Source organism: Entelurus aequoreus, linkage group LG07, assembly GCF_033978785.1.
Source record: "Entelurus aequoreus isolate RoL-2023_Sb linkage group LG07, RoL_Eaeq_v1.1, whole genome shotgun sequence".
Classification (NCBI taxonomy): Eukaryota; Metazoa; Chordata; class Actinopteri; order Syngnathiformes; family Syngnathidae; genus Entelurus; species Entelurus aequoreus.
In genome coordinates, this window is record NC_084737.1 from 83,592,872 (window position 1) to 83,616,108 (window position 23,237).

The following is a 23,237-nucleotide window of genomic DNA, read 5'->3' on the forward strand; positions in this document are numbered from 1 at the left end:
TATATATATATATATATATATATATATATATATATATATATATATATATATATATATATATATATATATATATATATACAGTATATACACTACCGTTCAAAAGTTTGGGGTCACATGGAAATGTCCTTATTTTTGAAGGAAAAGCACTGTACTTTTCAATGAAGATAACTTTAAACTAGTCTTAACTTGAAAGAAATACACTCTATACATTGCTAATGTGGTAAATGACTATTCTAGCTGCAAATGTCTGCTTTTTGGTGCAATATCTACATAGGTGTATAGAGGCCCATTTCCAGCAACTATCACTCCAGTGTTCTAATGGTACAATGTGTTTGCTCATTGGCTCAGAAGGCTAATTGATGATTAGAAAACCCTTGTGCAATCATGTTCACACATCTGAAAACACTTTAGCTCGTTACAGAAGCTACAAAACTGACCTTCCTTTGAGCAGATTGAGTTTCTGGAGCATCACATTTGTGGGGTCAATTAAACGCTCCAAAATGGCCAGAAAAAGAGAACTTTCATCTGAAACTCGACAGTCTATTCTTGTTCTTAGAAATGAATGCTATTCCACAAAATTGTTTGGGTGACACCCAAACTTTTGAACGGTAGTGTACGTTTGTTTTAATTATTAAATTAACCAAAAATATGACTTACTTTATCTTTGTGAAAATATTGGACACAGTGTGTTGTCAAGCTTATGAGATGCGATGCAAGTGTAAGCCACTTTGACACTATTGTTCTTTTTTTATTTATTTTTATTAATGTCTAATGATAATGTCAATGAAGGATTTTTAATCACTGCTATGTTGAAATTGTAACTAATATTGATACTGTTGTTGATAATATTCATTTTTGTTTCACTACTTTGGTTTGTTCTGTGTGGTGTTTGTGTCTCCTGTTTATTGCACTTCTGAGTGTTGCTGGCTCGGGTTTGCTTTTGGAATTGGATTGCATTGTTATGGTATTGCTGTGTATTGTTTTGTTGGATTGATTAATTAAAATTTAAAAAAATAAAAAAATTAAAAAAATTAAAAAAATTAAAAAAATTAAAAAAATTAAAAAAATTAAAAAAAATTAAAAAAATTTAAAAAATTTAAAAAATTTAAAAAATTAAAAAAATTACAAAATAATAATTTAAAAAAAATAATCGATTTTTAAAAAATGAGAATCGATTCTGAATCGCACAACGTGAGAATCGCGATTCGAATCCGAATTGATTCTTTCCCACACCCCTGTTATTCACCCAAGGAACTTTAGTTATTAGAGAGTTCCGGTATGTAGTCTTTCACATTCACCCTCCTTTTGCATGTCTCACCTCAAGTTGTGTAACAGTTTTACAGTATTAATCCCAGCGGTTCCTACTCCGTCCACACAACAATAATCCTCGGTGTGTGTGTGTGAGATCAGTAAAGGCAATAGTAGCCGACATCTAACTGTTAATAGGACAGAGTGAAGAAAAGTTACGCAAGTAGTGTGTTCATTCATGTGATGATGATAGACGTTCCCACCCAGTCTCCTAAGCGCTAATGGCTTCTATGTTCTCACGCGTGGTTACATACAGAACTCAAATAGGCGAGAGAGGAGGAACATGTGAAGGAGCATACAGAAGATATGACCATCTTCCATAGTCACGTGTGTATTTTTGAAATGGTCGTTTCCCGCGAGGTAACTCCTTGATAACAAAGGTGGTCTGAGCCCTTTTTCCATCATGCTGGCGCTCGAGACTCGGCAGGAGAGGCTGCTCCGTGTTTGGACAGCTGCCTGCTTGTTGGCATGGCCTTCTACCAGCTGTCTTCACTGGCGTGCAGACTGAGGCACCACAGCATGATGACTTACTTCTTTGTAGGTGTGCTCGTAGGGCTGTCCTGGGTATGACGTTAAAGTGCATCCGGCAGTGGAGGCTCCTCTATGGGGTCTTGGGGCACTAGGAGGTTCACCCCTTTACTACTGTTACCCCAAGTGGCCCTTGGCAAAGGCCTAGTACCTGACTGCCCCCTAGCCAGGGATACGGTGAAGACAGTAGATGTAAGAACCACCACAACGGCTGCGATGGCGGAAGAAGGCACCAGTTATGGGGAAATAACAACCCAAGACCTCAACGGTGGAAGAGGCGGAGGATGACTGCTAACCCTATGGAGCGTCACAACGGCTGGGATGGCGGAAGAAGGCTGCAGCAGAAAAGGGCCCCCAGTCGTCTTGGACTCCATGCCACTGGACCCTGACCCTCACTGATCACTTTCTGTTTTTCTAAGACCACAAGTGTCTTTGTTCATGCAACTAACCATGCTTCATTGCAGGGTTTCCCACACATTCATTTATTTGTGGCGGCCCGCCACGAAAGAATTACGTCCGCCACAAATTTAAAAAAAAATGTTAAAAAAAATATTAATTTTTTTTTTTTTTTTTGGTCCTCACCAGCTTCTCAGGCTAATCATATAGTTGATGTAGATGCCCATATCGGCTGTTCAGATTTACTTTACAAAAGAGAAGTGTAGGATACTTCTCTTGTTGCCTTATCTGTATTTGACTTTATTAAATGTATTTCTATTAGAAACACAACATGTGTATACAACAAAGGGTGCAAAGTCTGCAGGCAGTAGGAAACACATGGTTAAGTGTAGGGAGTAAAACTGATGGCAGTCTAAAGTTCAAGATTTTTGGAGCTCTTTGTTCAGTGGATCAGATGTTTGATGAAGCTCTGTGTCTATCTACCACCACTACTGTGTTCTGTTTATTTGTTACTGACTGTGGCAGGACACCTCTGCCTCTGTTTCACTTTATGTTGCTGGTAAATAATATGCTTGTAGTAGTAGGCTAAAGTTAAATTATTTAGTATGCACTAATTAAAGGGGCAGAGCTTTAAGAGACATTTTAGCTTTTATACTTTATACGATATATTTTTTGTAAGAACCACAATTAATAAATATATTTCAGTGAATAACTTATTGTTCAAATCTGTATATAAATATGTACATAAACTGTTGTAATTATATTGTAAAATGGATGGATGGACGTTTAAAACAAAACGGTTATTATTAATTAGTAAGTATAAATTTTTTGAGCCTTTTTAGAGAAAATCTAATCATTGTAGTAAATTATGCAAATGACTCGATGATGTCATGGTGGCCACGCCCATAGCCACGCCCCCACCGCCACAGGTATCTTGGCAGTTTATGGGAAACACTGCATTGTTTCCCGTTTCCTTCGACCCCTCCATATTTTGAGCATTTTATCGAACACATTTTTATTGATATCGATTACGTCTCTATAGCAATATACAAAACCCAAAACCAGTGAAGTTGACATGTTGTGTAATTCGTAATTAAAAACAAAATACAATGATTTCAATTGAATAGACTGCATAGACAAAATAATTAATGTTCGAAGTGAGAAACAACTTTTTTTTTTTGCTAATAATCATACACTTGGAATTTAATGGCAGCAACACATTGCACAAAAGTTGGCACAAAACCTGCGCCTAGAACAATCCGGATGGAACTCACAACATCCACTGTCTCCTAAAACAATTTGAAATGTGGACTCGTCAGACCACAGAACACTTTTACACTTTGCATCAGGCCATCTTAGATGAGCTCGGGTCCAGTGAAGCCGGGGGACGTTTCTGGGTGTTGTTGATAAATGGCTACCGCTTTGCATAGTAGAGTTTTAACTTGTACTTACAGATGTAGCGACCAACTGTAGTTACTGAAAGTGGTTTTCTGAAGTGGTCCTGAGCCTATGTGGTGATTTCCTTTACACACTAATGTGGGTTTTTGATGCAGTACCGCCTGAGGGTTCCAAGGTCACGGGCATTCAATGTTACGTGCAGTGATTTCTCCAGATTCTAAGAACCTTTTGGTGATATTACAGACCTTAGATGGTGAAATCCCTAAATTCCTTGCAATAGCTGGTTGAGAAATGTTGTTCTTAAACTGTTGGACAATTTGCTCAGGCATTTGTTGACAAAGTGGTGACCCTCGCCCCATCCTTGTTTGTGAATGACTGAGCACTTTTATACCCAATCATGGCACCCACCTGTTCCCAATTAGCCTGTTCACCTGTGGGATGTTCCAAATAAGTGTTTGATGAGCATTCATCAACTTTCTCAGTCTTTTTTTGCCACTTGTGTCAGCTTTTTGGAAACATTGTTGCAGGCATCAAATTTTAAATGAGCTAATATTTGCAAAAATTAACAAAGTTTTCCAGTTTGAACGTTAAATATGTTGTCTTTGCAGTCTATTCAATTGAATATAAGTTGAAAAGGATTTGCAAATCATTGTATTCTGTTTTTATTTACCATTTACACAACGTGCCAACTTCACTGCTTTTGGATATTGAACTCGTTTTATCTGCTCAGCACTACTTTTGTTGGCATTTAAAATTCACAACGCCTGCTCATTTATATATAACACAGAGAAAAACTGATTGGTTGTAAAAATTTGCTCAACTTTCAAACATTTTCTCCAGTGAAAATGATGGAAAATACAAAGTTCCGGGCCATTGTCAACCCATATTACCAGTAACATGTCATGTAAGGGTAAAAATAAGTTAAGCATTGTAATAATGATAAACGCAGAGTAAGATCTCAAGTTTTTATAGTAAAATTAAGTTAACCACTAATTCTAAATATTTATTCCTTAATATAATGCTACATATAACAACAGTAGACTTACACAAAGTGAACTTGTCTTTTGTTTTACATTTACTTTATTGTGATTTGTGTTGTTATTGTATTCTTGAACTAGTTCTTTCACACAAAATACTACTTCCAAAAATATACTGCTTCGCAAGTACCACCGTTTTTTTTCTACCTTCACTAACCATAACAGTAATTACCGTATTTCCTTGAATTGGCGCAGGGAATATAGTATTCGCACGTCTAGAATTACTGCCGGGTCAAACTCGTTTCTCAAAATAATTAGCGCATGCTTGGCCTTATCGCCGGTTCATTATTAACGCCGGATCAAATTCGTTTCGCAAAATATTAATTTTATTATCGCATGTCTATAATTTTCGCCGGGTCAAACTCGTTTCGCAAAATATTTAGCATATGGCTAGAACATCTGCCGGGTCAAATTCGTTACGTCACGAGTGACGCTTTACCTGTCCTCATTTTCAAAATGGAGCAAGCTGCTTTCAGTAGTTTGCAATCGCACAAAGGAAAAAAGATAAAGAGCTATTCAGAAGGATTTAAGGTCCAAGCTATTGAATACCGGTACAGTATGCTAAAAAGAACAGTAAGCAGCTATGTTTTATTAATATACCGTAGCTGCATGTGTCAAATACTGTATGAGTCATTAAACCTCCTGGTGGTAGAGGGCGCTAGTGATCCTTCTTGCGACTTCCGGTACTGCAGAAGAAGTGACAACACGCAGCAAGAGATTTTTTTTTTTTTTTTTCTCTCGCCTGAACTTTTACTTTTAACATGGAGGATTACATACCGGTATCTAAAATAAAACACTTTTCTAAACTGGACTTTCAATGGAAGCAGGAGGTAATAATTAAAGGAATATCTCCATCGAGACAGAGAGACTTTTAAAACGGAAGAAAGAAAATAATGAAGACTTCTATAAACAAGTTATCGATGCTTTTGGTCAGAAGGAGCTGCAAATGGACTCCATTTATAAGTACAGGTAAGACCATAATAACGTTTTTTTTATTAAATGTGCTTTTCATGATGGTATGCTTACATCACACTCAAAGCGCACGCCTAAATTTACCGCATTCCTTTTGAGAAGAGGTTTTAAAATAATTAGCGCATGCACAGCCATCCCGCCGGCTTCCGGTAAACGCCGGAGTGACAGGAGGTTTTAAATTAATTAACGCCCCTGCGGCTATTCAAGGAAATACAGTAATACACTTTTTGTTTTTAAAAGGCTACCACTGTTTAATGTATCTTACTTTGCACTTCGGACAGCAACAGATTATAAACACACTTAGCGTAGTTAGCTGATAGCACTCGCAGCTAGCGGTACCATCATGTACAAGTTGGACACAGTTACTGTAAATGTGTGTACTAAATAGGGGTGTAACGGTACACAAAAATTTCGGTTCGGTACGTACCTCGGTTTAGAGGTCACGGTTCGGTTCATTTTCGGTACAGTAAGAAAACAACAAAATATACATTTTTGGGTTATTTATTTACCAAATTTGCAAAATCTTCCACCAAAAATATTTTTCTTAGTGGAATATTTGATGTGAAGTAATGGGAACCTTGGATAGGTCAATAATTCATAATAACATTGATTTTGATTCAATATTATGTTTTGAGCAATGACAGTTTGAAAGAAAAAAAAACAGCTTTGTTTTATTAGTCAACATTGCAACTTTTTCTAAATTACATTTAAAGGCCTACTGAAATGATTTTTTTTTATTTAAACGGGAATAGCAGATCCATTCTATGTGTCATACTTGATCATTTCGCGATATTGCCATATTTTTGCTGAAAGGATTTAGTAGAGAAAATCGACGATAAAGTTCGCAACTTTTGCTCGCTGATAAAAAAAAGCCTTGCCTGTAGCGGAAGTAGCGTGACGTCACAGGAGCTAGTATTCCTCACAATTCCCCGTTGTTTACAATGGAGCGAGAGAGATTCGGAGCGACAAAGCGACGATTACCCCATTAATTTGAGCGAGGATGAAAGATTCGTAGATGAGGAACGTTACAGTGAAGGACTAGAGAGGCAGTGATGGACGTATCTTTTTTCGCTCTGACCGTAACTTAGGTACAAGCTGGCTCATTGGATTCCACACTCTCCTTTTTCTATTGTGGATCACGGATTTGTATTTCAAACCACCTGGGATACTATATCCTCTTGAAAATGAGAGTCGAGAACGCGAAATGGACATTTAAAGTGACTTTTATCTCCAAAACAATACATCGGTGACACACTTAGCTACTGAGCTAACGTGATAGCATCGTTCTCAAATGAAGATAGAAACAAAAGAAATAAACCCCTGACTGGAAGGATAGACAGAAGATCAACAATACTATTAAACCATGTACATGTAACTACACGGTTAAAAATTCTCAGCCTGGTAAGGCTTAACAATGCTGTTGCTAACGACGCTAAGGCTAATTTAGCAACTTAGCAACCGGACCTCACAGAACTATGATAAAAACATTAGCGCTCCACCTACGCCAGCCAGCCCTCATCTTCCCATCAACACCCGTGCTCACCTGCGTTCCAGCGATCGACGGCGCGACGAAGGACTTCATCCGTGGGTTTGGCGGCAAGCATCGACTAGGCGTAGTAAGTAGTCCTTGTTGTGTTGCTGTAAGTATTGTACTTAGCCGCTAATACACCGATCGATCCCACCTACAACGTTCTTCTTTGCAGCCTCCATTGTTCATTAAACAAATTGCAAAAGATTCACCAACACAGATGTCCAGAATACTGTGGAATTTTGTCGAAGAAAACAAGAGGCTTTTCTATCGGGTCAGATGGGGTCCAACCACTTCCGTGGATTTTGTGACGTCACGCGCATAAATCATATCCAAAGGAGTTTTTCAACCGGAAGTGTGGCGGGAATTTTAAAATGTCACTTTATAAGTTAACCCGGCCGTATTGGCATGTGTTGCAATGTTAAGATTTCATCATTGATATATAAACTATCAGACTGCGTGGTCGCTAGTAGTGGCTTTCAGTAGGCCTTTAACCTTTAATCTTTTTTATTTCACTTTTGTTATGTTTTGGTTTATTTGAATAGTATTTTTAGAATGTGCCGTGGGCCTTTAAAACATTAGCTGTGGGCCGCAAATGGCCTCCGGGGCACACTTTTGACACCCCTGCTACAGATAATAAAAAATAAAATGTGATAAATCTATGGATAAAAAGCAGAGCCTGGCGACGCATGCGCGTTTATCATAACTCTCTCTCTCTCTCTGCCCCTCCCTCACCAATGCTGCTGCTAGCACACTTTGTTTTGTTTTTAACCCCTTCTTAACCCTGAACGTACATTGAAAATACACGCAACCCTAACTCAAAATGCCGGACATTTGAAGCATTTAAGAAACTCCGCCCTGACAGCTCCGCAAAAGACGACATGTCCGGTGAAAAGACGACGTATGGTCAGTCCAGCCTAGCCCGTTAGCTGCTAGCATGCTGTGTGTTGTGCCTCGGTGTGCATTGTTTACACAATGTGCGTTACGCTACTTAATATGTCCGTGTGGGAACTCGTTCGGAACCGAACCGGAACCCCCGTACCGACACGGTTCAATACAAATACACGTACCGTTACACCCCTAGTACTTAATGTTCTTTTGGAATAAATGCGACTAAAAATAAAAGCCACAAAAAAGCAGTCAATCAATAAACGGTCTGGCACATTTTCATTTCAAATTTGGTGGTTGGCTTTATATCGTGCTCTTGATGCCTCCAAAAACAAGAAAAATGCTGCCAAAAATTTTATTTGAAACGTTTATTCCACCGCTGCGGTTTAGCGGACAGCAACAACATGCTTTTTTCAAATTTATGGCGGAGTCTCATTCATGCTTTTCAAGAGCATATATCAAGCGTTGCGATAAAAGTCTTCAGGAAAGTTCTGGAAAGTTTCGAACATAAATTGTGTGCGTTAAAGTAACAACGAGGGACTAAAATGACGAAGAGATTACAGACTTTTGGCAAGGAAAAACGTGTTTCCAAACAGGGAGTATTTGGTCTTTCATTTGTTAGCTCGCAAGCTAGTTTCCTGGTTGAGTGAGGTAGCATTGTGATTCTCGGGGTGACTGATCCACACACATCAGTGATTTCAATGGAAAGTAGGTAAATAGGTCAATAATTGGATTCTTCGTTAGCCAATGCGACGCGCCTAGATAATTTAAAGTTGTATGTTAGGTCAGGAAAAAACACAGAAGCTATATCATCCCTACAAGCCTGTTTCACAGGTTTCCCTGTTCGTCAGGGGATTATATTACAAACCTCGTTTCCATATGAGTTGGGAAATTGTGTTAGATGTAAATATAAACGGAATACAATGATTTGCAAATCCTTTTCAAGCCATATTCAGTTGAATATGCTACAAAGACAACATATTTCATGTTCAAACTGATAAAACTTTTTTTTTTCTTGCAAATAATCATTAACTTTATAATTTGATGGCAGCAACACGTGACAAAGAAGTTGGGAAAGGTGGCAATAAATACTGATAAAGTTGAGGAATGCTCATCAAACACTTATTTGGAACATCCCACAGGTGAACAGGCTAATTGGGAACAGGTGGGTGCCATGATTGGGTATAAAAGTAGATTCCATGAAATGCTCAGTCATTCACAAACAAGGATGGGGCGAGGGTCACCACTTTGTCAACAAATGCCTGAGCAAATTCTTGAACAGTTTAAGAAAAACCTTTCTCAAGCAGCTATTGCAAGGAATTTAGGGATTTCACCATCTACACTCCGTAATATCATCAAAGGGTTCAAAGAATCTGGAGAAATCACTGCACGTAAGCAGCTAAGCCCGTGACCTTCCATCCCTCAGGCTGTACTGCATCAACAAGCCACATCAGTGTGTAAAGGATATCACCACATGGGCTCAGGAACACTTCAGAAACCCACTGTCAGTAACTACAGTTGGTCGCTACATCTGTAAGTGCAAGTTAAAACTCTCCTATGCAAGGCAAAAACCGTTTATCAACAACACCCAGAAACGCCGTCGGCTTCGCTGGGCCTGAGCTCATCTAAGATGGACTGATACAAAGTGGTAACGTGTTCTGTGGTCTGACGAGTCCACATTTCAAATTGTTTTTGGAAACTGTGGACGTCGTGTCCTCCGGACCAAAGAGGAAAAGAACCATCCGGATTGTTCTAGGCGCAAAGTGTAAAAGGCAGCATGTGTGATGGTATGGGGGTGTATTAGTGGCCAAGACATGGGTAACTTACACATCTGTGAAGGCACCATTAATGCTGAAAGGTACATACAGCTTTTGGAGCAACATATGTTGCCATCCAAGCAACGTTACCATGGACGCCCCTGCTTATTTCAGCAAGACAATGCCAAGCCACGTGTTACATCAACATGGCTTCATAGTAAAAGAGTGCGGGTACTAGACTGGCCTGCCTGTAGTCCAGACCTGTCTCCCATTGAAAATGTGCGGTACCTAAAATAGCAGAAGGGAGACCCCCGGACTGTTGAACAACTTAAGCTGTACATCAAGCAAGAATGAGAAAGAATTCCACTTCAAAAATGTGTCTCCTCACTTCCCAAACCTTTACTGAGTGTTGTTCAAAGGAAAGGCCATGTAACACAGTGGTGAACATGCCCTTTCCCAACTACTTTGGCACGTGTTGCAGCCATGAAATTCTAAGTTAATTATTATTTGCAAAATAAAAATTAAGTTTATCAGTTTGAACATCAAATATGTTGTCTTTGTAGCATATTCAATTGAATATGGCTTGAAAATGATTTGCAAATCATTGTATTCCGTTTATATTTACATCTAACACAATTTCCCAACTCATATGGAAATGGGGTTTGTAGAAAATGGGGGAAGAAGAATTAATTCCCAAGAAAAACAGCAGGGGGTCCATCGTCTGGCGGTGATTTGGCTTCAAGCGGGAAGATATCGAACAGATGCGGCAAAAGCGTTGTTGCAAAAAGTAGCATTACTGCTAATTTGTAGCATCATTTGATTTCCTATTATGCAGCTCATTTTTATGTGACAGTTATTGAAATATCATGCACAAAAGTGCACTTTATTTGTTTTAAACTATTGTAGTGGCGTTCTGTACAAAAAGTGCACTTTAATTGAGTGTTGTTTTGATATGTCATCTTAGTGACGTCATGCACAAAAGTGCACTCATAGCTTGTTTTAAAATGTCTCTGACAATCTTGCACTTTCTGTTTTGGAAATGACATGAATGTTTGTGCCACTGCTTAATAACTGTGTAATAAATACATTTTAGGTAAATAGACTTAGTTGTGGTTTCCATCTCTGCATGAAAGTTTAAACTGAGCATATATTAATGCAGTATGAAGAAGAATGTTTGAATGTAGACACATAGAATCATCATACTGCTGTGATTATATGCATCAAGTGTTCTTTCAAGGCTGAGGCAAAATATGGAGATATATATCATGTATCGTGACATGGCCTAACAATATCCAGATATTAATAAAAGGCCATATAGTCTGTGTTATAACAGTGTCATGAAATAAGGATTATCTCGTCATGTTATTTTGTATTTTCGGAAAAGCTAGTGGTAACGCGACATGTGAGGTGTCCTGGCTGGTCCATCAATATCACATCAACCACTAAAGTGTGTTTTGATGGCTTAAAAGATACAACATTATGGATTGACCAAAATAATCCTTTAAGCAGACGTTGTGGTTGTCCTGTGGGAAGAGTATTTTAACAACGTTGTGAGGAAACAGCCAACAGCTGGTACAGTGCGAGTGGATGAGGCCCAGTCCCCGAGATAGTAATTACTGTCCACGCTACAAAACATCTTCCTCACTCGGTTTCTGGCTGCCAGCAGAGAGGAAACCTCCAAAATGAGACAAATGAGCAATGGAACTATTGACCAACAATGTAGATACACAGCATCACAATAGAAACTACCATAAACCGCACACTATTTATAGTCCAGCCAGTTACAATGCAAGCCACTTCTCCCTCTCCATTTCTCCGTTCTGTTGGGCAGTATTCTCCAGCCATCCCTGTTGCCAAGGAAACCTAAAAGCGCCAATGGTATCATTAATTGCCGAGGACTGGGACTCACAAATGAGGTGAATAGACCCACTTTCTGACTTACAGTAATGACCTGAATTAGAGATGTCCGATAATATCGGACTGCCGATGTTATCGGTCGACAAATGCTTTAAAATGTAATATCGTAAATTATCGGTATCGGTTTCAAAAAGTAAAATGTATGACTTTTTAAAAGGCCGCTGTGTACACGGCCGTAGGGAGAAGTACAGAGCGCCAATAAACCTTAAAGGCACTGCCTTTGCGTGCTGGCCCAGTCACATGATATCTACAGCTTTTCACACACAAAAGTGAATGCAACGCATACTTGGTCAACAGCCATACAGGTCACACTGAGGGTGGCCGTATAAACAACTTTAACACTGTTACAAATATGCGCCACACTGTGAACCCACACCAAACAAGAATGACAAACACATTTCGGGAGAACATCCGCACCGTAACACAACATAAACACAACACAACAAATACCCAGAACCCCTTGCAGCACTAACTCTTTCGGGACGCTACAATATACACCCCCCGCCATTATCGGACATCTCTAACCTGAATATAAGACGGATGACACAGAGACGAATAATAATAAGCATAAAAAGATATGTTTTCTCATATTCAGAGTCTAGCTATTTATCCACTATGGACTGGACTCTCACTATTATGTTAGATCCACTATGGACTGGACTCTCACACAATATTATGCAAGATCCACTATGGACTGGACTCTCACAATATTATGTTAGATCCACTATGGACTGGACACTCACACTATTATGTTAGATCCACTATGGACTGGACTCTCACACTATTATGTTAGATCCACTATGGACTGGACTCTCACTATTATGTTAGACCCACTACGGACTGGACTCTCACTATTATGTTAGATCCACTACGGACTGGACTATCACAATATTATGTTAGATCCACTATGGACTGGACTCTAGACCCACTACGGACTGGACTCTCACTATTATGTTAGACCCACTACGGACTGGACTCTCACTATTATGTTAGATCCACTATGGACTGGACTCTCACACTATTATGTTAGATCCACTATGGACTGGACTCTCACTATTATGTTAGATCCACTATGGACTGGACTCTCACTATTATGTTAGATCCACTATGGACTGGACTCTCACACTATTATGTTAGATCCACTATGGACTGGACTCTCACACTATTATGTTAGATCCACTATGGACTGGACTCTCACACTATTATGTTAGATCCACTATGGACTGGACTCTCACTATTATGTTAGATCCACTATGGACTGGACTCTCACTATTATGTTAGATCCACTATGGACTGGACTCTCACTATTATGTTAGATCCACTATGGACTGGACACTCACTATTATGTTAGATCCACTATGGACTGGACTCTCACTATTATGTTAGATCCACTATGGACTGGACTCTCACTATTATGTTAGATCCACTATGGACTGGACTCTCACTATTATGTTAGATCCACTATGGACTGGACTCTCACTATTATGTTAGATCCACTATGGACTGGACTCTCACACTATTATGTTAGATCCATTATGGACTGGACTCTCACAATATTATGTTAGATCCACTATGGACTGGACTCTCACAATATTATGCAAGATCCACTATGGAATGGACTCTCACAATATTATGTTAGATCCACTATGGACTGGACTCTCACACTATTATGTTAGATCCACTATGGACTGGACTCTCACAATATTATGTTAGATCCACTATGGACTGGACTCTCACTATTATGTTAGATCCACTATGGACTGGACTCTCACTATTATGTTAGATCCACTATGGACTGGACTCTCACACTATTATGTTAGATCCACTATGGACTGGACTCTCACACTATTATGTTAGATCCACTATGGACTGGACTCTCACACTATTATGTTAGATCCATTATGGACTGGACTCTCACAATATTATGTTAGATCCACTATGGACTGGACTCTCACAATATTATGCAAGATCCACTATGGAATGGACTCTCACAATATTATGTTAGATCCACTATGGACTGGACTCTCACACTATTATGTTAGATCCACTATGGACTGGACTCTCACAATATTATGTTAGATCCACTATGGACTGGACTCTCACTATTATGTTAGATCCACTATGGACTGGACTCTCACTATTATGTTAGATCCACTATGGACTGGACTCTCACACTATTATGTTAGATCCACTATGGACTGGACTCTCACTATTATGTTAGATCCACTATGGACTGGACTCTCACTATTATGTTAGATCCACTATGGACTGGACTCTCACTATTATGTTAGATCCACTATGGACTGGACTCTCACTATTATGTTAGATCCACTATGGACTGGACTCTCACTATTATGTTAGATCCACTATGGACTGGACTCTCACTATTATGTTAGATCCACTATGGACTGGACTCTCACTATTATGTTAGATCCACTATGGACTGGACTCTCACTATTATGTTAGATCCACTATGGACTGGACTCTCACTATTATGTTAGATCCACTATGGACTGGACTCTCACAATATTATGCTAGACCCACTCGACGTCCATTGCACCGGTCGCCCCACATCTGCGGTCCCCTCCAAGGTTTCTCATTGTCACATTGGGTTGAGTTTTTCCTTGCCCTGATGTGGGATCTGTACCGAGGATGTCGTTGTGGCTTGTGCAGCCCTTTGAGACACTTGTGATTTAGGGCTATATAAGTAAACATTGATTGATTGATTGAGTCGTGTGCAAGTGTGTTTCTGTATAGTATCTCCAGCTGTGTCCTTGTGGTGATATCAATTACAGGGGGAGTCGTCTTATATTCGGGTCTAGATGATACTGGTTGTCATGTTAGCCTATTCCACAAAGAAATTGGGCAACATTGCCGTATTAGAGGTCTAACAGAGGAGACGACAGCGTGACGTACACACTCCTGTCCCTGCGTCACCCCATATACTCGAGGTCAGGACCCCGCCCACTTCTACCACACACACACACACACACACACACACACACACACACACACACACACACACACACACACACACACACATTCATACATACATAAAATACAAGAGGCTCATTTTTCCTGACTTTTCAAGCCTTCCAACCAGGTTTTAATGTCAAAGAGACGCTTTCTAACCCCTTTAACCCCCAAAAAGTGAGGGCGGGGCTGCACACATGCACAAGAGAAGCGCACATGCAAAAACAAACACACACACACACACACACCATTGGAAGCGTCCCCACGTCCTCCTTGTTTGACTCTAAAAATAGTGCTACAGTTAAGGACAAGGGTGAGCATTGTGTGGGTCCATCCCATCAGTTCAGTGACCTCAGACGAGGACGCAGATGGTCTGTGACAACAACAACACAAGACAGCCTTATGACTTTTTACTGCTTTGCCATTCAAGAGGCGGACAATGGAACTTTTGAGGCAACCTGCAGGTCAGGGCGGGGTCGCTCTGAGTCTGCACTGGCAGGTGTCGCGCAGATTTCATGACGAATCATGCGTGCCAATAAAATTGTCTGGAAAATAGGTGTCTGTTTTTTTTTTTAACATATTCTGACATAAGGTTGGGTCAGTCTCATGTGTGCAGTACAGTACAGGCCAACAGATTGGACACACCTTCTCATTTCAATGTAGGGCTACAACTAACGATTAATTTGATAATCGATTAATCCGTCGATTATTACTTCGATTATTTGATTAATAATCGGATAAAATAGACAAACTACATTTCTATCCTTTCCAGTATTTTATTGAAAGAAACAGCATACTGGCACCATACTTATTTTGATTATTGTTTCTCAGCTGTTTGTACATGTTGCGGTTTATAAATAAAGGTTTATTTTTTAAAAAATAAAAAAAAAAAATTTATTTTTTTTTTAAATTTAAAAAAAAATAAAAATAATTTTTTTTATTTTTTTATTTTTTTTAAAAAGCCTCTGCGCATGCGCATAGCATAGATCCAACGAATCGATGACTAAATTAATCTGCAACTATTTTTATAATCGATTTTAATCGATTTAATCGATTAGTTGTTGCAGCCCTATTTCAATGCATATTCTTTATTTACATGACTATTTACATTGTGGATTGTCACTGTAGGCTTTAAAACTATGACACCTGTGGAGTGAAAACCATGTCAGGTGACTACCTCTTGAAGCTCATCAAGAGAATGCCAAGAGTGTGCAAAGGGTGGCTATTTTGAAGAAACTAGAATATAAAACATGTTTTCAGTTATTTCACCTTTTCTTTGTTAAGTACTAGGGATGTCCGATAATGGCTTTTTGCCGATATCCGATATTCCGATATTGTCCAACTCTTTAATTACCGATACCGATATCAACCGATACTGATATCAACCGATATGTGCAGTCGTGGAATTAACACATTATTATGCCTAATTTGGACAACCATGTATGATGAAGATAAGGTACTTTTTTTAAAAAATAATAAAATAAGATAACTAAATTAAAAACATTTTCTTGAATAAAAAAGAAAGTAAAACAATATAAAAACAGTTACATAAAAACTAGTAATTAATGAAAATTAGTAAAATTAACTGTTAAAGGTTAGTACTATTAGTGGAGCAGCAGCACGCACAATCATGTGTGCTTACGGACTGTATCCTTTGCAGACTGTATTGATATATATTGATAATATAATGTAGGAACCAGAATATTGATAACAGAAAGAAATGGGGGGAGGGAGGTTTTTTGGGTTGGTGCACTAATTGTAAGTGTATCTTGTGTTTTTTATGTTGATTTAATAAAAATAAAAATAAAAAAATTTTTAAATTAAAAAAAACGATACAGATAATTTAAAAAACGATACCGATAATTTCCGATATTACATTTTAACGCATTTATCGGCCGATAATATCGGCAGGCCGATATTATCGGACATCCCTATTAAGTACATAACCCCGCATGTGTTCATTCATAGTTTTGATGCCTTCAGTGACAATCGACAATGTAAATAGTCATGAAAATAAAGAAAATGCATTGAATGAGAAAGTGTGTCCAATCTGTTGGCCTGTACTGTACTGTACACATGAGACTGCCCAACCTTATGTCAGAATATGTTAAAAAAAAAACAGCCACCTATTGTGGCAACGGGGTTGAGCTGCAAGGGGTTCTGGATATTTCTTCTGTTGTGTTTATGTTGTGTTACGGTGCGGATGTTCTCCTGAAATGTGTTTGTCATTCTTGTTTGGTGTGGCTTCACAGTGTGGCGCATATTTGTAACAGTGTTAAAGTTGTTTTTACGGTCACCCTCAGTGTGACCTGTATGGCTGTTGATCAAGTATGCCTTGCATTCACTTATGTGTGTGTAAAATATGTTATGTGACTGGGCCGGCACGCTGTTTGTATGGAGGAAAGGCGGACGTGACGACAGGTTGTAGAGGACAGGCACGCCCCCGACAATGTTGTCCGGGTGGAAATCGGGAGAATGGCTGCCCCGGGAGATTTTCGGGAGGGGCACTGAAATTCGGGAGTCTTCTGGGAAAATCGGGAGGTTGAAACCGATACCGATAATTTCCGATATTACATTTTAAAGCATTTATCGGCCGATAATATCGGACATCTCTAATATATATATATATATATATATATATATATATATATATATATATATATATATATATATATATATTAGGGCTGCAACAACTAATCGATTAAATCGATTAAAATCGATTATAAAAATCGATTTGAATTGATTCGTTGATTCGTTCGATCTATGCTATGCGCATGCGCAGAGGCAATTTAATTTTTTTTTTTTATTATTTTTTTTTTTAATAAATTCTAATTTTTTATAAACCTTTATTTATAAACTGCAACATGTACAAACAGCTGAGAAACAATAATCAAAATAAGTATGGTGCCAGTATGCTGCTGTTTTTTTTCAATAAAATACTGGAAAGGATAGAAATGTAGTTTGTCTTTTTTATCTGATTATTAATCGATTAATCAAAGTAATAATCGACAGATTAATCGATTATCAAATGAATCGTTAGTTGCAGCCCTATATATATATATATATATATATATATATATATATATATATATATATATATATATATATATATATATATATATATATATATATACATATATATATATATATATATATATATATATATATATATATATATATATATATATATACATATGAAAATGTACAGTGGTTTTAATAGCATTTTTTGTACTTAACAAAAAAAGAAATAACTGAAAAGATGTTTTGGATTCTAGTTTCTTGTAAATCGAAAAACGATTACTTTTTTTTTTTTTACACTAAAATTCTGTCGACTGAGCTGCCACTTTTTTACCGTAAACTCTATGGGGTTTTTTTGTGTCTCACTGTAAATGGAATTAAAGTAAATTAAAAAAAATTGTAGATCAGTTGCCAGAATTTAAAAAAAAAACCCCAGTGGTACTGTTTTTCTATTTACACTAATATGTTGTAAAAAAAAAAAAAAAAGAAAGAAAAAAAAGAACACCGTATAATTTACAGTAAAAAATAAATAAAAACAGCTATACTCTTTTACATTTCCTGTATTACTTTATGTTGTAAAAAAAAAAAAAAAAACACTGTATATTTTACAGTAAAATTCTGGTGAATGTCAGTTTTTTACTGTAAAATCTACAAATATTTTTTATACAGTGAATGAAATAAATATATTATTCAAATACATGGGGAAAAAAATGGCCCTCAATGAAACCCAGTTTGACATCCCCGTATTAGAGTGTGCGCACGTACAAATCCAAGGACGTTTCTTTATTACATCGCAATCATTGTGGAATTGATATCAGACCACGCCCCCTTTTAAATATGCAAATCATTCTGAAAGTTGGCATTTGCTTAAGCGCCTAAGATTTTGAAGACTGATTTAAACTAATCCCGGCACATGGTATCAAATATAATTAAAAATCGATAGGATTCTTGCTCAAAATAACTTCAGAGATGTTTTAAATATTGGCTTGCAACTGTCAGTGATTGACATTTGAACACAACTGACTGACAGACAGTTCCAGTAAAACAACATAATAGGCATTTCTTTCTTGGAAAACCAAATAGAACCAGCGCTCTGCACCTAACATAAAGTCAACTCTACAGCGGAACAGTTCTGCCTAGCAACAAGCGGCCATTCAAACATGTGACTACTTAAAGAGACTTCTGCCAACACTATAGTACGGTGGTGGGGAGTTGGAATTAAACAGCACAGTAAAAGGGAGAACTGTAGTTGGCTTTGTACGTATCGTCAACCTAACTTGTTTTTTTTTGTTTTTTTACTGCGAGGGAAAAAATAATAAAAGCAACAATTCTCATTCATTGGTTTGTTATGTGTTTGTCACATCATGCTTATGTAAGTCCCACCCTCCATTGAAGTACTGTCACATGGGTTGCTATCTGGATGCCAGCATTATTTACTGGCATCCACTCCGGTTATTACATGTGCCTTAATTCATGTGTGTGTGTGTGAGTGTGTGTGTGTGTGTGTGTGTGTGTGTGTGTGTGTGTGTGTGTGTGTGTGTGTGCGTGTCCGCAGGGTGGGACAGCCAGGGAAGGGGAACAGAGAGTCCCTGTTCCTGAGGTGAGGTCAGTGCACCGCCACGACACATTTCCGTTCCTCAGGACTCCCGCTGCTAGCACAGTAACACACACACACACACACACACACACACGCACACACGCACACACGCACACACACACACACACACATTCTTGTATTTTCTACTTTCTTAAGACCTCCGAAAAATGCCTCCCTCTTCAGGACCACCCTTTCTAGATATATCAAGATTTGTATTTACCATATTAATAATATATATATATCCATCCATCCTTTTTCTACCGCTTGTCCCTTTTGGGGTCGCGGGGGGTGCTGGAGCCCTACTACGCAAATATAAAAAATGGTAAGCTTTTAGTAAATTGTTTTTTTTTGTTTGTAATTGGTTTTTGAGTACCTTGAAGGTAGAAAAGCGCTATACAAGTATAACCCATTTATCATTATTTATATGTCTTGTGTTTATTTACTGTTTTAGTCATTCCCAGCTGAATATCAGGTCCCACCCGCCTCTCACAGCATCTTCCCTATCTGAATCGCTTCCACTGCCCTCTAGTCCTTCACTCTCACTTTCCTCATCCACAAATCTTTCATCCTCGCTCAAATCAATGGGGAAATCGTCGCTTTCTCGGTCCGAATCGCTCTCGCTGCTGGCGGCCATGATTGTAAACAATGTGCAGATGTGAGGAGCTCCACAACCTGTGACGTCACGCTACTTCCGCTACAGGCAAGGCTTTTTTTTATCAGCGACCAAAAGTTGCGAACTTTATCGTCGATGTTCTCTACTAAATCCTTTCAGCAAAAATATGGCAATATCGCAAAATGATCAAGTGTGACCCATAGAATGGACCTGCTATCCCCGTTTAAATAAGACAATCGCATTTCAGTAGGCCTTTAAATCAACAAAAAAATCCTGACTTTGGAACAATGTTCACGGACTGTAGTGTTCGGCTCTCAATTAGATGCAATGGTTTTCCGTATTGGGACCATGATTTTGGTCCTAACTTGTTCACCGCTCCTCATATGGACGGTACTTTTCCTTGTTGATGTCTCAAGAAGGGTAGAAATAAAAGAACACACACACACACACACACACAAACACACACAAACACACACTGACAAAAGCAACTCATAGGAGCAATACCGACACCCCAGCTGCAGCGTTCATGTTTACCGGCAATAATTCAACATCTGTTTTGCCTTTAAAATGCTAATGGTGTGTTTGTGTGCTGAAAGTGGCCCAGGAGAGGATGGCGTCGTCAGTCAACAGCTGTTGTTACTTGTGATGCAATTGTGCAACGTTAGCATCCAATAACGCCGCTGCATTTTGGGTAGAACAGCCACCGTTCCAGCTTCTTCCAGTCCGGAAAACAACCTCACGAGGCCTCGTTAATCTTTTAATTCAACCGAAATTCTCTCAACTCCCCACGGCGATGCGTCCTGTACGGCCGGCGTATTGCGTTTACTAATGGCGGCGTTATCGCTCGGAGGAAAGCCCGCGGACAATGTTATCTGGTAGCTGCCGTCTTTACCTTTGAAAGTAAAGCAGGATGAGGACTCTGACAAGCCGTGGTGATGTGGCGCCAACACAAACAACGATCATTAATCATGCAGACACACTCGCATGCACTCCTGCAGGACGATATGTGGAGTCCCGTGTGCTAAAGCCCTGAGATGGGTAGGTTGTGAGTTCAAACCCCGGCCGAGTCATACCAAAGACTATAAAAATGGGAGCCATTACCTCCCTGCTTGGCACTCACCATCAAGCGTTGGAATTGGGGGTTAAATCACCAAAATTGATTCCCGGGCGTGGCCACCGCTGCTGCTCACTGCTCCCCTCACCTCCCAGGGGGTGATCAAGGGTGATGGGTCAAATGCAGAGAATAATTTCGCCACACCTAGTGTGTGTGTGTGTGTGACAATCATTGGTACTTTTAATTAAAAAGACCCAATGCATTCTGGGAAATGGACACAATAAAAACATCGTAACACAGTGGCTCCCTGGAGCATTTTTAAAAAAGGAAAAAATATTTTAGTTTTAGTATGTTTTTTGTTTGAGGACAAACATGACACAAACCTTCCCGATTGTGAGAACTACCTCTGTTGAATATGTTTGTGTGTACGCTTCACTGATGAGAGTATTTGGCGAACATCGCTTTGTCCTACTAATGTCGGCGGTTCTTGAACTCACCATAGTGTGGACTGTGTGACGCAACACTTTGTTTACATGTAAACTCCTTCTTTGTCTCATTTTGTCCACCAAAAGTTTCAAGCTGTGCGTGAATGCACAAAGGTGCGCTTTGTTGATGTTATTGACTTGTTGGAGTGCTAATCAGGCATGACTGCAGGCTAATCAATGCTAACATGCTATTTAGGCTAGCTGTATGTACATATTGCATCATTATGCCTCGTTTGTAGCTATATTTGAGCTCATTTAATTTCCTTTACTTTTATCCTCTTTGTATATAATTTAGTTTTGCATGTCTCAAGACACATTATCTGTATGTAATATTGGCTGCATTTCTGATAGTTGTTTGTGTGCCGTGTTGTTCCAGACCACAGCAAACATTACCTAGCTTGCCAAAGATTGTAATAAATCTATTAGAAGAAGACAGCCTGCCGTTTCCTTTAACTTGGACACACACATCTATACCTTTGGCCATTTTGAGCCAGTCATTTCCAGGAGTTATCTCACCTTCTGAGTAGCCTCTGATTTACTAATGGTTTCTAATGTTGTAAAAATATGTAGAATAAATATTACATTTCAACATTTCTTCAACAAAGACTTGCTTCAGCCTGCGACACATAGTCATTTTGATAGTAGGCTGTCACAGCTAATATAGACACTTACGTCATGTGTTGCCTTCATTATGAGACTTACAGTATATAAGGCTTTTCATTTTTTGCGGCTTCAGACAGATTTGTTTTTTGTATTTTTGGTCCAATATGGCTCTTTCAATATTTTGGGTTGCCGACCCCTGACTTAGGCGTACTATGCAACTGTATTTTAATGTTGGTCATTATGGTGGTATTTGGAGTGTTTTATCCATCATTTTTTCCTTCTGTTCACTACATTTGTTTTACCTCTCTTTTTGAAATGTAGCTGTTCTGTGCTTTTTGTGTTGTGATGTGTATAAATTGCCGGACGTCTTCATGTTACATTTATTCTGTGTACCTTATTTCCTTGAATAGCCGCAGGGGCGCTAATTAATTTAAAAACTCTTCTCACTCCTGCGCTTACCAAAAGCATGCGGGATGGGCAAGCATGCGCTAATTATTTTAAAACCTCTTCTCAATCCGGCGCTTACCTTATCATGCAAAGCACATTTAATTAAAAAAAAAAGTTATTATGGTCTTACCTTTACTTATAAATGATGTCCATCTGCAGCTGCTTCTGATCAAAGGCAGTCTTCCTTATCTTTCTTCAGTTTTAAAAGTCTCTGGAGATATTCCTTTAATTATTACCTTCTGCTTCGATTTAGATATGTAATCCTCCATGGTAAAAGTGCAAGCAAACGATCGCGGCTCACGCATGCTGCTTGTTGTCTTCTTCTGCAGCACCGGTCTTCTGCAGTACTGGTAGTCGCAAGAAGGATCACTTGCGCCCTCTACCACCAGGAGGCGGGAGTCATTTAATGACTCATATTTGACCCGGCGGAAGTGCCAAGCATGCACTAATTATTTTGCGAAACGAGTTTGACCCGGCTGTAATTCTAGGCAGGCGAATACTATATTCCCGGCGGCAATTCAAGGAAATACGGTATGTGTTTGAGGCTAGCAGTTAGCACTTGCAGTAGATGCCCCAAACAAGTAGCTGCGAATAGGGGAAGTATGATGACAACCACAGAACAGGAAATAGCAACAAAAACATTATTGAGTTTGCTCACGTGCTGAAGAAGCAGTCGACTTCCACAGTAAACAAACATGGATTTTTGCATTTCTGCTTG

At 38.9% G+C, this 23,237-nt stretch overlaps 1 protein-coding gene across 3 annotated transcripts in view; it reads right to left on the reverse strand.

Moving 5' to 3' along the window:
• The window catches only part of tns2a (tensin 2a), a 175,144-nt gene that overhangs the window by 112,138 nt on the left and 39,769 nt on the right, over positions 1 to 23,237 (reverse strand). The window lies entirely within an intron of this gene.